This window comes from Amblyomma mixtum, chromosome 1 (assembly GCF_055824585.1).
Source record: "Amblyomma mixtum isolate Tamu chromosome 1, ASM5582458v1, whole genome shotgun sequence".
Taxonomy (NCBI): Eukaryota; Metazoa; Arthropoda; class Arachnida; order Ixodida; family Ixodidae; genus Amblyomma; species Amblyomma mixtum.
In genome coordinates, this window is record NC_143012.1 from 75,051,475 (window position 1) to 75,067,019 (window position 15,545).

At 44.2% G+C, this 15,545-nt stretch overlaps 1 long non-coding RNA gene across 2 annotated transcripts; it reads left to right on the top strand.

The window, feature by feature from the left end:
* Window positions 1-172: 172 nt before the first annotated feature.
* On the top strand, window positions 173-12,875 carry LOC149366797 (uncharacterized). Of its 2 annotated transcripts, none has more exons than XR_016284116.1 (4): window positions 173-2,409; window positions 2,797-2,890; window positions 3,434-3,509; window positions 12,570-12,875. It is a non-coding gene; the product is annotated as an uncharacterized LOC149366797 (long non-coding RNA). The 2 variants fall into 2 exon arrangements; XR_016284117.1 differs by having other exon boundaries at window positions 173-1,766.
* Window positions 12,876-15,545: the final 2,670 nt, after the last annotated feature.

Sequence of the window (15,545 nt, forward strand, 5' to 3'; positions counted from 1 at the left end):
GGTCGCGAAAACCGAGCATATATTTATTTCCCTATGACGCGGGGTTCAGAGTAAAACGGTGCCAAGGGTAGCACCTAAGTGCTGGCCAGTTTCGAAGCGCATTCAGCTACAGCATCTATGTGAAATCGGCTAGGTTTAGCGACGACAAGGGCAGCCAGAGAGCAGCGCACAGTTCGTCGCCCGGCGCGATCGCGGGCGCCGTCGTTGCCGAAAGCTCGGCTCGCTCAATGATTCGCTCCGTAGCTTGCGAATCGCGCACGCAAGGCTGGAAAATCGAGCAGCGACTGGCCTGCGATTGAGCGAGCCTTTATGCCCACGTTTGCAGCACAGGTGAACAAATTTAGCACACATGTATGCATGGAATATCGGCGGCGTTGCGGCGATTCTTAAGCTCGTCCTCGACGCCATCATCACCGTTCGGGTGGACCCGAACATATCTTTATTTCACTACGAGACATAGTTCACAATAAAACGTACTTACAATGCAAAGAGTAGCACCTCAGCGCTAGCCAGTTTCAAAGCGCTCTCAGCTCTGGCATCGAAGTGAAACCTCCTAGGCTTAGCTACGAATACGGCAGCCAGGGAGCAGGCCGAAGCTCGTCGCGCGGCGCGCTCGCGAGCAGCGTCATAGCTGAAAGCTCGGCTCGCTCAAAGATTGGCTCAGAAACTTGCGAATTGTACTCGCAAGGCTGGCAAATCGAGCAGCTAGCGGCTGGCCTGCGACTGAGCGCACGTTCGCAGTACAGGTGAACAACAATTAGCGCACGAATGCTTGGGATACCGGCTGCGTTGCGGCCACGTTAAGGCGATTCTTAAGCTCGTCCTCGACGCCATCGTCACCATACGTGACACACAGGCTGAGAACTTGAATTCGAGTACGTGCTAAAGTAAGCTGCTCGTATTATTCGGAACAATCTGAACTCGAAAAGACAGTTGCTTCTGTCGGCTTCCATGCATGTGGGCTCTTGCTAGTGAAAGTACACTCGAACAGGATGCGGCGAGTGCGGGCCGCTGTTGCATACAAGCTAAAGTGTGAAGCAAGTATCGTCGTAGTTCCGTAACGCAGTTGATATCACAGTAATCCGCTTGTACGGGTCACATTTAAGCTCTGTTTCATGTAGATCTCCGTCGACCATGCCAGTGTCGCGTAGAGTAATGCATCGCAGCTGCTCTTTGTCCTACCGCTCGCGTCGAACATATCCTTGATATGGACCAGTTTGCGATACGGTGCGTTTCTTTGCCTTTTTTGTCGCATTTAAGGGATTTTCGCTGCCGTCAATCGAAATTGCATTCCGTCAACAGCGTCGTCTGCGCCGTCGTCTGCTAGGACACCCGGGGATGGGATCACAGGATCGCAGCTTCTACAAACGACATGTCAGCAAAAGTATCTAAAAGCGCTTTGGTATTCGCATTTAATAAAGAAATAAAATGAAAAAATATAATTTGTTTTTGTTGCGAACACAATTCAAATATTAGTAATAAAAAAAGCGCATTTGTAGGTTTTTTCAACGAAGCAAAACTGCAGCCGTCGTCACGTTTTGTGTTATTTGGGTTTTCGTAGCATTGTTTGAGTGCTCGTGCGGTGGACGTGTATGAAGAACACAAGTGTGTTTTGGAAACCAACGACGAGAATTACGCCCTATCAACACTGGTGATTTTGAACGGGTAAAGCCCTGAAGAAAGGTAGCGCTACGAATTCTTGTCATCTGGAGAGGCAACGAAGAAGAATGTGCGGTTTTGCTAAGCCTTGATGAGCCGTCTGAACGGTGAGTCCCGTGTACGTTTCTTTACTTCTGATCTCTATTCGCACGCGTTATTAGTGTGCGCCTATATAGGGATGGCAGTGCAGGCAGTCTGCGTGCGGTTGCCTCAGCTATAATGCGTTAACGCCGATTCACACGACGGTCCGTTCGCCCGCGGCCCGCGCACTACGTATTCATGCGTCACCACATTGAGAGGCGCGCTGTCGGCCGCGGCAGCGGGCGAACGGAAAATCGTGTGAATCGGCCTTTACCAGAAAAGAACGGGCGTATAGGCCGCATGGCAACTGTTGCTCCATAGTCTCTATCTGCGTTTAGTACTCGGGTGCCGCGGTAAATAAAAATGCCACCAGTTATCACAACAGAGTTATGCGGTCGCTTGCTAGCGCTGCGAAAAACAACAAAGTTTACTACATTCCAATAGCATAGATTTGTGCTACGTAGGAGAGGATGATGAGCGTGCAGTGCCACGTTAGAGAGCGCTCTTGCTAGGCCAGCTGCGGACAGACAAGGGAACTGACAACGGTCGAGTTGCCTCGCGGCTGGTGCCCGTCGGATTGATTTGTGCTACTTAGAAGATGACGATGAGCGGCAGTGCCGCGCGACAGAGCACTCGCGCTAGGCCAGCTGCCAACAGACAGTGCTCAGTGTGTGTACTCGTGGGATTAGTGCTTACGCCTTAATATTTGTCATACAATTTTTTCGGGGACAATGATCGCGTGTAAAAGGCTGGGGCATATCCCTTGCCTAGTCATTTGTAAATTTTTATCTGTGCTTCCCCATGGAACAGAATTTGACACAGTATTATGTCAAAGTTAAATCGTTCTTGCGTCTGCCCTGAGGTGTAGGTGTCGATGCTTCCTCGCCTTCAGATTTTGAGAACTGTTTGGGATGCAACTGCGCACTTATTTAGGATTTCAAGCTTTTTGCTATATCCCTCGTTTGTGCGGCCCGCTTTCAAGTCGTTCGCTATATCGGTGATGGTTTGTTATTGATTTTCACTTTCTCTTATTTATTCTTGGTTGACTGCCACCAGCTGTGCTGCCGGCGATTCTCCGCGCTCGGAACTATTCCCAGGCACGAGACCCTACCCACAGACCTCCCTGCACCACACTCACCAGTTTTCTTCGGTATTTTTTTCCCTTGCTCTTACTTGCATTGCCACTAGGCAGTTTTTATTTCTGTGCAGATTTGTTAAATGCAATACCAATTTTAGTTTCATGCTGTGATGTGAGATATCGTGCTTCTTGCTAATGAATGCATGCCTTTTCCATCCTCTCATCATTTGTGCAAAGCATACGGGTCTACTGGTCGCTACGTTCAATTTAAAAATACCTTCGGTGCTGCTGCAAAGCACCCTAGTAGTAATAAAATCCTGTGCATGCTATATTCGAATAGTTACGCTCTTTTCATCATGCATAAAAATAGTGGTATTCCAGCCTGCTCATCTTTCTATGCGGGTGTGACAGTCATGTAAATCTACTGAAAAAATGTATATCGGTGCATCACATACAATCTGTTCATTTCTTTTGTCATGGGCCCTCTCATTGCTTTTTGTGTTCCTATGTTACTACCTTATTCTAATTTATGAAGCAGTAGACAATTTCTTCTCTTGTCATTCATGACATTGTTACGGCCACTGACAACAGTTGCTCTGACATATTTATTTGCAGTTGCCAGCTGCCAGTATCTACTGGGCCATTCGTGCTTCCAGCTTTTGGCTGTGCTATCTCTCCTCAGCTGTTTGTGGTAGGTATTGTTTTCCAGTGATGCAACCTTACCTGCCTATTTAGAAAAATTTCGTAGACATAGGCTCACAGCCGGGTTTAGAAATGCATGCAGAGCTCTACGTGCACTTAGCAGCAGTACCTCCCTGTATAATCACATGAATCTGATCCTGAATTACATGAATGTAATTACATGATCTGTATGAAATAGTCGCTCATGAAGCTTTTGACTGCTGCTGTTAACATAATGGAATTTACACTGCTTCAGGTGCAGAGACTATTTCACACATGTTGCCTCTTATGCATATGTGCCCTCTGAAAGGACGAACATATTCCTTTATCCCTTTAAAAAACATTGTGTTCTATCATGATGCTTTACCGGTATTTCTGGTGTATAGACCAAAATGTCACTCAGTATTGTAACATGAAGCGGGAACTCAAGTTTGTCCAATGTTTTAGAGGTAACATGAAGCGGGAACTGAGTTTGTCCAATGTTTTAGGGGTCCTAAAACATTGGACCAACACAGTTCCCACTCGAGTTATTGATCACTTCGCTCTCGCCCTACCATAAGCTTGCCGTCCAGGTTGGACAAATTGATAGAGCGACTGCTCCTGTGAAGTGGTGGTTCTGAGTTCGAACACCGGACCAGGACGAATCTTTCTTTAACTACGAAGTTTCTGTGAAAGCTGTATAGCTTTCCTTTGTAGCCATTTGGCTGTGCTCGAGTGGATGTCAATGAGTAATTACTCCTTATTACAGATCTTTTGTCAACACCAAACTGATTCAGTAGCAACAAATAGTAGAAGGGTAAAAGCATGCTGCTCCCAAAAATTCGTTAAGCATGATATAAAATGTATGCTGTATTGTTTTAACTGCTGCAAAGAAATAACGGTGATGTTAGATGCCCAGCCCCTATTAGGTAAACATAGCTCGCAATTAACACAGTGGATGGAAAAGAAATATGGTCTTCAACCCTCACGACGACCCTCACCCCAGTAAAACAAAAAGTGCCAGTGTTGCCATACTTGAGAGCTTTGCTCTTTAAAATTGCAGTAGACTGCTACTCAAAGTTGACAAAAAAATGCGTCGTTTTCTGCATGTGCATTCCACAGTGCTGGTGCCATTTTCACTGGCCATTGACATTCAGTCGCATGATGTGCACCCCGCTCCTCGAGTTGATTTTGTTTGTCTTGTGAACCTGCCGTCAAAATCAGTGCAGGATAATGCTTCCCCAGTTGATCTGCAGTTAACCTTGTCCTTTGCCAGCTGCTGTCACCCTTTCTCCACAGAGAAGGGCGGTGGGAGTCCAAGCCAGGTGGAGTTGAAATATTTGACTAGTAGTGGACAGGGATCCTGCGGTTTGTTGAGTACACAGGCAAATTGGAGACTTATGGAAGAATTTTTTTACCAGCCAAAAAAGACGCATACACAAGACAGAACCGCACAGGACAAGGGCTGGTAAAAGCCGTAGTCCTCTGTGGCTCTCTCTTGTGTATGCGTGTTCCTTGGCGGGTAAAAAAATTCCTCCGTAAGTCTCCAATTTGCCGGTGTCCTCCACAGATTGGAGGATCCCTGTCTGTTACTAGTCAAATTTCATTACTCCACCTGGATTGGACTCCCACTGCCCTTCTCAAACTTTTGAAATCCTGTTGCCCTAGCAGATCATCAGCTGTCGGTTGTATTACTTTCGCTTCAGTGAAATTTGACGTGTAGCGGACAGGGATCCTAGAATTTGTGGAGTACACAGGCAAACTGGAGACTTATAGAATTTTTTTACCAGCCAAGGAAGACGCATACACAAGATTCGTTGTCTGTGTTTCACAACTGAAAGTTCTAAATGCGTGCAAAAGTGTATCGTGCATTCGCACATATTTTGAAAACTCAATTTCTGCAGCATTAGGTTTTCGGAATTGGAGCTGTAGCATTGCCGGCACAGAATCCCGCTCGTTAACAAAGCGCACACTTATTTGCTAGGTATATATTCGGTATACCGCAACCAGTACACGTCACTGTTTGGAAGGTTCTGTCGTGAAATTTCTGATTGTGCAAGGTAGCTTTTCTTTTAAATTCAAGCGCTCTCTATTTGCTTTTTCCTGTGCATATTCATCGGTCGTTTCAATTCGGAAGCGTTGGTGCTGCAAGACGTGCATACGGAAGCTACGTTTGTGCACAAAGCTCCTGAATTTTTGAAAGCGCAGCTCTGACAGTTCTCGTTGTCATAAATAAGTACAAAGCAGCCTAATCTTTTTGGACACACCATTTCATGCTCTTAGCTGTTTCTGAGAAACAGGCTGCCTTTTTTTCTGTTTTTGGTGTGAAACATTCCTAACAACTTCTTTCTTTCTCGATGCACAGATAGCCTATGCATACACGGGCAGCTTGATTGCAATATTTAGGGCAATATTTATAACAGGTGCAGTGAGCCTTGGTGCATGTGGACAGAAATTAAGCTAGGGTGGGGTGGGGTATTTTCGCACAGGGTAATATTATGCGGAGGGTTTGGCGTATTGAAACCGAGTCTTTCTGAGCTCTTATTAGACGTCCCAGCACCAGGACAGTAGTTGAGGCTTTTCTTCTTTGTTGTCTAGTCAATGGTTTCCATCACATAAAATAGCCTTAATTCTAGCTATCCCGTGGCCGTCTAACAGAACGATGCAGATATACTGAAGTGATCAGTGTTGCATAAAAGTAGTGAGAACATTGCAAATGCAAGGCAACTTCATTGGTTTGCAGTGCACTAACGTGGCAGTCAGAGAGAATTACACATTACATTTGCAAATCTAAATTGTGCATAATAGTATGGACTGGCACGTAATGTGCGAAGTAATCACAGTTATCTCGTTCATGCCAAATGCTAGTGTCAAACATTGTCAGTATTGCATATTTATAAAGAGCAGGCATGCTGCGCCTAACTTGTCGTTGGATAGATTTTATTACTATGAAAGCAAAAACTTTACACATGGCTGTCGTGTTCTTGCGTGGGAAGTAGTATTACCTTAAATGAGTATAAACACCAAATTTTTGGTTATGTGTGTTCTTTGTAGTGACGTGCTGGGCATTCGTATACATAGAATTGTTGCATAGTATTCGTCTCCAATCGCTAAATAATTACAACCAGGAGAGCAGCTTGGGCATGTTGGTTATTCATTCTTGATGGAACAGCGCAAAACATCGGGACAAGAGACAAGCGCTGACTTACAACTGGTTTTTATTTCGAAGAAACATTGCTTCCTATACCTTCTTCACCCTCTCAAAAAACACATGCGTCGCAACCATATCGTTCAAGCGTCCACAAAAAAGCATAAGACAAATAATCACAGATATTTATAATCACATATTTAACATGTCAAATTCTTTCTTAGTCAAAGCAACAGACGGCGTGCTGACACAATCGTCGCGCAGACTCGCTATCGAAGCTGCCTCGATTATTTCCCGGACTAACTGGTCTTTGTGATTAGCCAAAGCTTTGCATTTTTGGAAAACCGGTGCACAACTAGTTGAAGGGCAATCTCTGCAATGGATTCCCAGGTTCCTGCAAGCTTGCTCGAAATTAGTTTTGTGTTCTAGCAGCCTTTCATTCATGCACCTGCCAGTCTGCCCAATGTACTGTTTACCGCAAGTCACTGGCAACGAATAAACAAGGCCTTCGGTGCACTCCACAAAGGGATGCTTTATCGTGCATCCCTGCTTCTTTTTGGTCGGATCGGAGTTGACTCGTCTGCACAGACTTTTGAGTTTATTAGGAGCAGTCATCACTACATTCACGCCAGCTTTTCGACCTATGCCTTTCAGGCGATGGGAAATATTGTGAAGATACGGAATTGCTACCACCGGCCTCCTTTCTTTCTGTTTCTGTGCATCATCTTGCTGCTCGGGCCTAGCCTGCATCAGGTGCTTTTTCATCTGCTTGGCAACAGATACCAACAGGTGCGAGGGGTAACCCGAGTTGCCAAGCCGTTCCGCCTGGCGAAGAAAGCTCACATTCATTTTGTGAACACAGGATTTCCTCAAGGCATTCGTGAAGCACAAGTTCACAATAGCCCTCTTGGTCAGCTTAGAGTGAGCTGATTGGAAGGGCATTGGCGCTTTCTCCGCTCTGGGCTCATAGGCCCAGCAGGCGTGCCCTCTAGTGAACTCAAGTCTCAGGTCTAAAAACCTGAGTGACCCTTGAGCAGGAAGCTCGTGCGTGATAATAAGTGGCTGCAAAGCCTGCGCAAAGCGACCCACCTCCTCCATTACTGCTTCTAGCGTATTCGCCCTTTGGCCATCACAAAGAACTAGGTAGTCATCAACGTACCTAAATACCTTTTTAACACTAGTACCTGCAAGGGTTACGTTCAGGAACCTGTCTTTTCGCGCCAAGTACAAATCACTGAGTAGAGGCGCGATACATGAACCAATGCAAACACCGCGTTTCTGGAGATACACTTTTTCCTCCCAACAGACGTAAGTTGACCTGAGGTACACTGCTAATAGCTCCAGGAACCCTCTAATAGACATTCCGCAGGCGTTTTGAAATGTAACAGCACCATGCGTGTCTATGCATTCTTCTACAGACACCATCAGCTCGTCATGCGGTATGGAATAATACAAATCTTTTACATCAACTGAGCATGCGACAAAGGCACTGCTAGAATTTTCAGTTAAAAATCTAGCTATATCGTCCGAAGATTTCACCTGAAATGGGTCGTCAATTGTTAGTAGTTTTAATTTTGCTTGCAAGAAGACACCAAGAATCTTTTGCCACGTCCCTCCCTCAGAAATTATTACCCTCAAGGGCCAGTCTGGTTTGTGAGTTTTTACAGTGAAAAACGCGTCCAAGTTAGACTTCTTGCAAGTTTTTATGCCTCGAAGGAGGTAGTCAAGTTTAAGTTCTTTGCATAGCTTCATAGCATTGCTTTCCTAACAGCTGATGTCTTGTGCTCGTCAAAAACAGAGCTGATGGTTTCTAACGCCTTAGTTTTGTACAAGTCCTTGGAAATCACAGCAAAGCCCCCCTCTTTGTCAGAGGTCAGCAACGCAAGGGAATTGTCTTTCAAGTACCTTACAGTACGTCCCACTGGGAGATTCCTCTCGCAGAGCTGGTAGCGGCCAACGACGTCGGCTCCGTCTGAAATACACCTTGCACTTTCCTTGCACCTTGCTGCGCGCTGACTACAATGAAAGGAGAAGAGGCATGACCGAACAAAGCCAAGAAAACAAGATCCACACGCTTGGTGTGGATGTTCTGCCACAACCGGTCCGCGAGGTGCTTAGCCTTGGGCCTAAGTTTGCCATCCAACCGAAGAAGACAACACCGGAGCTTCTTGCCATGGTGCGGCGCGTTGCCAAGGCAAGCCCCGAGTCGGAAAGTGCGAGGTGTATTTCAGACGGAGCCGACGTCGTTGGCCGCTACCAGCTCTGCGAGAGGAATCTCCCAGTGGGACGTACTGTAAGGTACTTCCCTTGCGTTGCTGACCTCTGACAAAGAGGGGGGCTTTGCTGTGATTTCCAAGGACTTGTACAAAACTAAGGCGTTAGAAACCATCAGCTCTGTTTTTGACGAGCACAAGACATCAGCTGTTAGGAAAGCAATGCTATGAAGCTATGCAAAGAACTTAAACTTGACTACCTCCTTCGAGGCATAAAAACTTGCAAGAAGTCTAACTTGGACGCGTTTTTCACTGTAAAAACTCACAAACCAGACTGGCCCTTGAGGGTAATAATTTCTGAGGGAGGGACGTGGCAAAAGATTCTTGGTGTCTTCTTGCAAGCAAAATTAAAACTACTAACAATTGACGACCCATTTCAGGTGAAATCTTCGGACGATATAGCTAGATTTTTAACTGACAATTCTAGCAGTGCCTTTGCCGCATGCTCAGTTGATGTAAAAGATTTGTATTATTCCATACCGCATGACGAGCTGATGGTGTCTGTAGAAGAATGCATAGATACGCATGGTGCTGTTGCATTTCAAAACGCCTGCGGAATGTCTATTAGAGGGTTCCTGGAGCTATTAGCAGTGTACCTCAGGTCAACTTACGTCTGTTGGGAGGAAAAAGTGTATCTCCAGAAACGCGGTGTTTGCATTGGTTCATGTATCGCGCCTCTACTCAGTGATTTGTACTTGGCGCGAAAAGACAGGTTCCTGAACGTAACCCTTGCAGGTACTAGTGTTAAAAAGGTATTTAGGTACGTTGATGACTACCTAGTTCTTTGTGATGGCCAAAGGGCGAATACGCTAGAAGCAGTAATGGAGGAGGTGGGTCGCTTTGCGCAGGCTTTGCAGCCACTTATTATCACGCACGAGCTTCCTGCTCAAGGGTCACTCAGGTTTTTAGACCTGAGACTTGAGTTCACTAGAGGGCACGCCTGCTGGGCCTATGAGCCCAGAGCGGAGAAAGCGCCAATGCCCTTCCAATCAGCTCACTCTAAGCTGACCAAGAGGGCTATTGTGAACTTGTGCTTCACGAATGCCTTGAGGAAATCCTGTGTTCACAAAATGAATGTGAGCTTTCTTCGCCAGGCGGAACGGCTTGGCAACTCGGGTTACCCCTCGCACCTGTTGGTATCTGTTGCCAAGCAGATGAAAAAGCACCTGATGCAGGCTAGGCCCGAGCAGCAAGATGATGCACAGAAACAGAAAGAAAGGAGGCCGGTAGTAGCAATTCCGTATCTTCACAATATTTCCCATCGCCTGAAAGGCATAGGTCGAAAAGCTGGCGTGAATGTAGTGATGACTGCTCCTAATAAACTCAAAAGTCTGTGCAGACGAGTCAACTCCGATCCGACCAAAAAGAAGCAGGGATGCACGATAAAGCATCGAACCCCCTTTGTGGAGTGCACCGAAGGCCTTGTTTATTCGTTGCCAGTGACTTGCGGTAAACAGTACATTGGGCAGACTGGCAGGTGCATGAATGAAAGGCTGCTAGAACACAAAACTAATTTCGAGCAAGCTTGCAGGAACCTGGGAATCCATTGCAGAGATTGCCCTTCAACTAGTTGTGCACCGGTTTTCCAAAAATGCAAAGCTTTGGCTAATCACAAAGACCAGTTAGTCCGGGAAATAATCGAGGCAGCTTCGATAGCGAGTCTGCGCGACGATTGTGTCAGCACGCCGTCTGTTGCTTTGACTAAGAAAGAATTTGACATGTTAAAAATGTGATTATAAATATCTGTGATTATTTGTCTTATGTTTTTTTGTGGACGCTTGAACGATATGGTTGCGACGCATGTGTTTTTTGAGAGGGTGAAGAAGGTACAGGAAGCAATGTTTCTTCGAAATAAAAACCAGTTGTAAGTCAGCGCTTGTCTCTTGTCCCGATGTTTTGCGCTGTTCCATCAAGAATTACAACCAGATTTCTTTTCTTCCCTGTTTCAATAGCATAGCAATTGCTATGACATCAATGTTCAGTATAGGTTATGGAAGGCACAAAAAAGCTACTATATCGCTACTTCATCGTTTTAATTAGTTACAATGCTAAAGCCAGCCTGCCTTAAGAGTCGGAATCACAATGAATGACGAAGCCGCAATTATATTGCAGTTTTCCTCATGCCTCCCCTGGCTTATACTGACCTTTGATGCCATTGCCATTGCTCAGTTTTTAAAAGTGAAGCAGGAGAGAGAAGATATTTAATTACAAATTATTTAGCAGTCATAGGCGAATACTGTGTGGTTATCCGTGCATAGTAATGCCTTATGCATCATTAAAAACAAAAAAAAATGTGCAACTGAAATTTGCTCGGCTGCTGACCCAAAAGACGCGGGTTCGATCCCGGCCGCGGCGGCTGGAATTTCTTTGGAGGAGAAATTCTAGAGGCCCGTGTACTGTGCGATGTCAGTGCACGTTAAAGAACCCCAGGTGGTCGAAATTTCCGGAGCCCTTCACTACGGCGTCTCTCATACCCTGGGTCGCTTTGGGACGTTAAACCCCATAAACCAACCCAAACCAAACTGAAATTTGTTGTCTGCCTCTTTGAGATGAAAAATTTTGAATTTTTCCTTCACTATTTTAGAGCATGAAATTCAGTTAATGGTATCTGAGAAACAGGAATTGCAACAGCCATTTCTCTTCAGCAAGAAAACTGTCATTGGTTTAAGTGTTTTCCCGATTCAAGGTTACCCTATATTTTAAACTGCACAATGTATTATGTGACAAGAACCGTCAAGCACAATAGGTGTGGTTTTAGAAATGACTGGAAGTGATAAGGGAATACATTTACTTAGAGCAGGTAGTGACCGCTGATCCGGATCATGAAGAGTAATAACTAGAGGAATATGAATGGGGTGGAGTGCATATGGCAGGTTCTCTCAGATCATGAATGGCAGTTTTTCAATACCCCTCAAGAGAAAAGTATACAACAGCTGTATCCTACCGGTATTCACCTATGGGGCAGAAACGTGGAGGCTAACGAAGAGGGTTCAGCTTAAGTTAAGGACAACGCAACGAGCTATGGAAATAGAAATGATAGGCATAACGTTAAGAGATCGGAAGCGGGCGGAGTGGGTGAGGGAACAAACGCGGGTTGAAGACATCCTAGTCGAAATCAAGAGAAAGAAGGGTGCTTGGGCAGGGCATGTAAGACGAAGGCAAGATAATCGCTGGTCCTTAAGGGTAACGGAGTGGATTCCAAGAGAAGGCAGGCGTAGCAGGAAGCAGCAAAATGTTCCATGGGCGAAGGTTTGCAGGAACACGGTGGACATAGCTGGCGAAGGACAGGGTTAATTGGAGAATATGGGAGAGGCCTTTGCCTTGCAGTGGGCGTAGTCAGGCTGATCATGATACTTGCAGAAGATCTTGCTCATGTTAAAATTTTCATTTGGTAAATATGTGCTTGTTTTACATGCACACAGCTTTCGAAAGGACTAGCATAGTGATAATTGTATTGGGCTTCATAAAATTGTAGCTCTGAATGAAGGTTTGCAATGAAAGGTGTCTGCACTTGGTCACAATATAGGTACACACTAGTGGCGACATGACACACACGATCAGTACATTCTAGTTGTATTCTTTCTTTTTTTTCATGGGGTTATATGCAGGATAGTATGAAAAGGGCATTGGAATTGACTCTTACTTGCATTATTTTCATTCATATTTGCAGGCACCCGGTGAAATGCACTCATAGCCAAAGCTCCTTCACTCAGCCGAGCAAGCTACGGCATCATCCAGCATCTTAGTTTCTTTTGAGCGCTTACAGCTCACTGCGGTGGATTTGGTAGATGGGTTTACTTTGCTTTTGGCAGTGTTCTTGGCATTTAATGTCAAGTACACCCCAAAAACAAAGCGGGCTTGTCTGCTGCTTGAGACACTAATGGGGCTTGATCCTAGCGAGCGCCTCCCGAGCGTGTTTTGGGCAGCCACAGCAATCACAGCAATGACTTGAGAAATAAAAGTTATCAGTGTTGTACATTTGTGTCATTATTTCTTGAACCATTGTTATTCCCAACGCAGACAGAGCACCATACTAATGTGCAAACTGTAGTGTAGCCATAAAGTAGTTGTATGAGCAAAAATTATTCTACTCAAAGATTATGATCCCTTTTGCTCATTACTCTTTTGTAGATATAGCGCAGGTGGATCCTGCAAAACATATGACCAACTTGCTCTGAAGAATATGTGAAATAAGAAAATTAGTACGATACATTGAAAACACGTGAAACTCCTTTGGAAGGAGTAATATAAGATCTGGGCTGATACTCCTTGAAGGAGTATAGTCACTCTAACAAACGGAGTCCTGGAACTCTACCTGAAAGAGTAGTAGGATGCTGTTTCAATGTGGTAGCTTTACTCCCTCGGAGGAGTGCCTGTACTCTATTGCAGGAGTAGTACAGTACTCCTTGAGTAGGTGTTGGATCACTCTTTGTCCAGAGGGAGTAATTTTATTCTGGAAAAAGGAGTGGAATATGGGACAAGCGAATACTCCTTCAAAGTGTGTTCTGGGCACTCCTCTGCACTCCTTTAGTTCTAAGAGTGTACTATGAGTCACTATTCTCCCGAATAAGATCGGACCCAAGAAAAATATGGAAAGAAGTTAATTTCTCAACAGGGAAAAATCAAGCTAGCAGTGCACCTCAACAAATGAAAATTAATAACATCGTTTTCGAAGGTCAACCCTTAGCGGGCGTGATAAATGAATACTTTGTGCATGCAGCAATGCCTACAACAGGCCAGTTTGAAAATGACTGTAACTATGATGAAACTAGTCAAATTAATTCTCTTGTGCTGTTTGATGTTACTCCAGCTGAGGTCGCCAGATTTATAAAGGAATTAAAAGGCACTGCTTCGAGTGGATATGACGAAATTAAGGTAGCGCCAATAAAGGAAGTCTCGTCTGTAATTAGTCCAATACTTGCGTTCCTAATAAACCTATCGTTTCTGACTGGAATCTTCCCACAGAAACTGAAGGTGGCGAAAGTAGTCCCCGTTCATAAGGGTGGTTCTACAAATGATATCTCAAATTACCGACCAATTTCAGTCCTGCCCGCATTTTCGAAAATTTATGAAAAGTGCATTCACAAGCGCCTTACAACTTACCTTAACAAATACAATATACTTTCGCCATCCCAATATGGTTTTCAAAAAAACAAGACGACAGAAGAAGCCCTCGTAAAAGTTAAAACTCATATTATTAACAATCTTGACAGGAGGCTGTATACCCTAGGTATCTTCCTCGATTTACGGAAAGCCTTTGATTCGGCGAATCACGATATTATGCTTAGTAAATTGAACAGATGTGGCATTAGAGGCATTACCTTAAATCTTTTCCAGAGTTTCTTGTCAATGAGGCAACAGTACGTTACCTTGAACAACGTATGTTCCCAGAAACTACTTATAAAAGCAGGTGTCCCACAAGGTTCGATACTAGGGCCAGTACTATTTCTGTTATACATTAATGATATCACTGAGCTAAAACACACACCTGAAATCACATTGTTTGCTGATGACACAAGTATATTTTTTACAGGCACAACCATCCAAGAAATAAGAAATGAAGCTAATGATTATCTGCTAGAACTGTCCCGTTGGCTAGAAAAAAATAAGTTGCAGCTCAATGCGCAAAAAACTAAATACATAGTATTCAGACCCATCAATAAGAATGCATGTGATAATATCAATATTAAGTTTGAAGACCATTACTTGGAGAAAGTGCAGACGCAAAAGTTTCTTGGAATATGGTTTCACGAACATTTGTCATGGACTTATCATGTACATCATTTAATTTCGGAACTCGCGCGTTCTGTAGGATGTTTAAGTAAAGTGGCCCATATCTTACCTCTTTGGCTGAAGAGATCAATGTACTACACTTTATTCTATTCCAAACTGCTCTATGGTATGCTAGTATGGGGTATGACCACCAAAGGGAATTATGAGAGAATATTAGTTCTGCAGAAGCGCGTACTTCGGATATTAAAGAATTACAAAGGTCAAGTAAGAAACTTGCCTACGCAACCACTTTTCTTCAAACATAATATCCTTCCAGTTAAAAAAGTGTACAATTTCCGGATAATGCAACTAATATACAAAAAACAGCTATATGCCGATAACGTCCAGCATGCCTCCATGAGATATGCAATCAGGAATCGTAAGAGAAAGGTACAAAAATTCAGAACGAACTATGGCAAACAGGCTATGGACTATCAAATAGTTAGACTGCTTAACATACACGAATCTTATGTTGACTTCAGCCAACCATTCAGAGCCTTCAAACGAAATTATCGAGCATTCCTATTTTCCTCAAATATAATTTTAGAACCATAAACGCATTGCAACTACAGTAAACATCTTCTACATGGTTATCATGCATTTGCAACTATTATTCTAAGTTTGTTCTTTTGTTTCCCTTTCGTACTGCTCTTTGTTAGACTGTGATATACGCTAATACTCACTTCTGTTCAATTGTGTTATTAGAAACTTGCAGTTTGTACGCAACGTACGCAAGTTATGGCTTAGTTTCTTTTCATTTGTACATGAATGCCTATGTACCTTCATTCTTGCTCAAAACTTTTGAACTGCACTTTAGTTATATTGCTGCATTGTACTGTGTATTTCTCGTATTCATTGTGTTGTAATTGAAAAG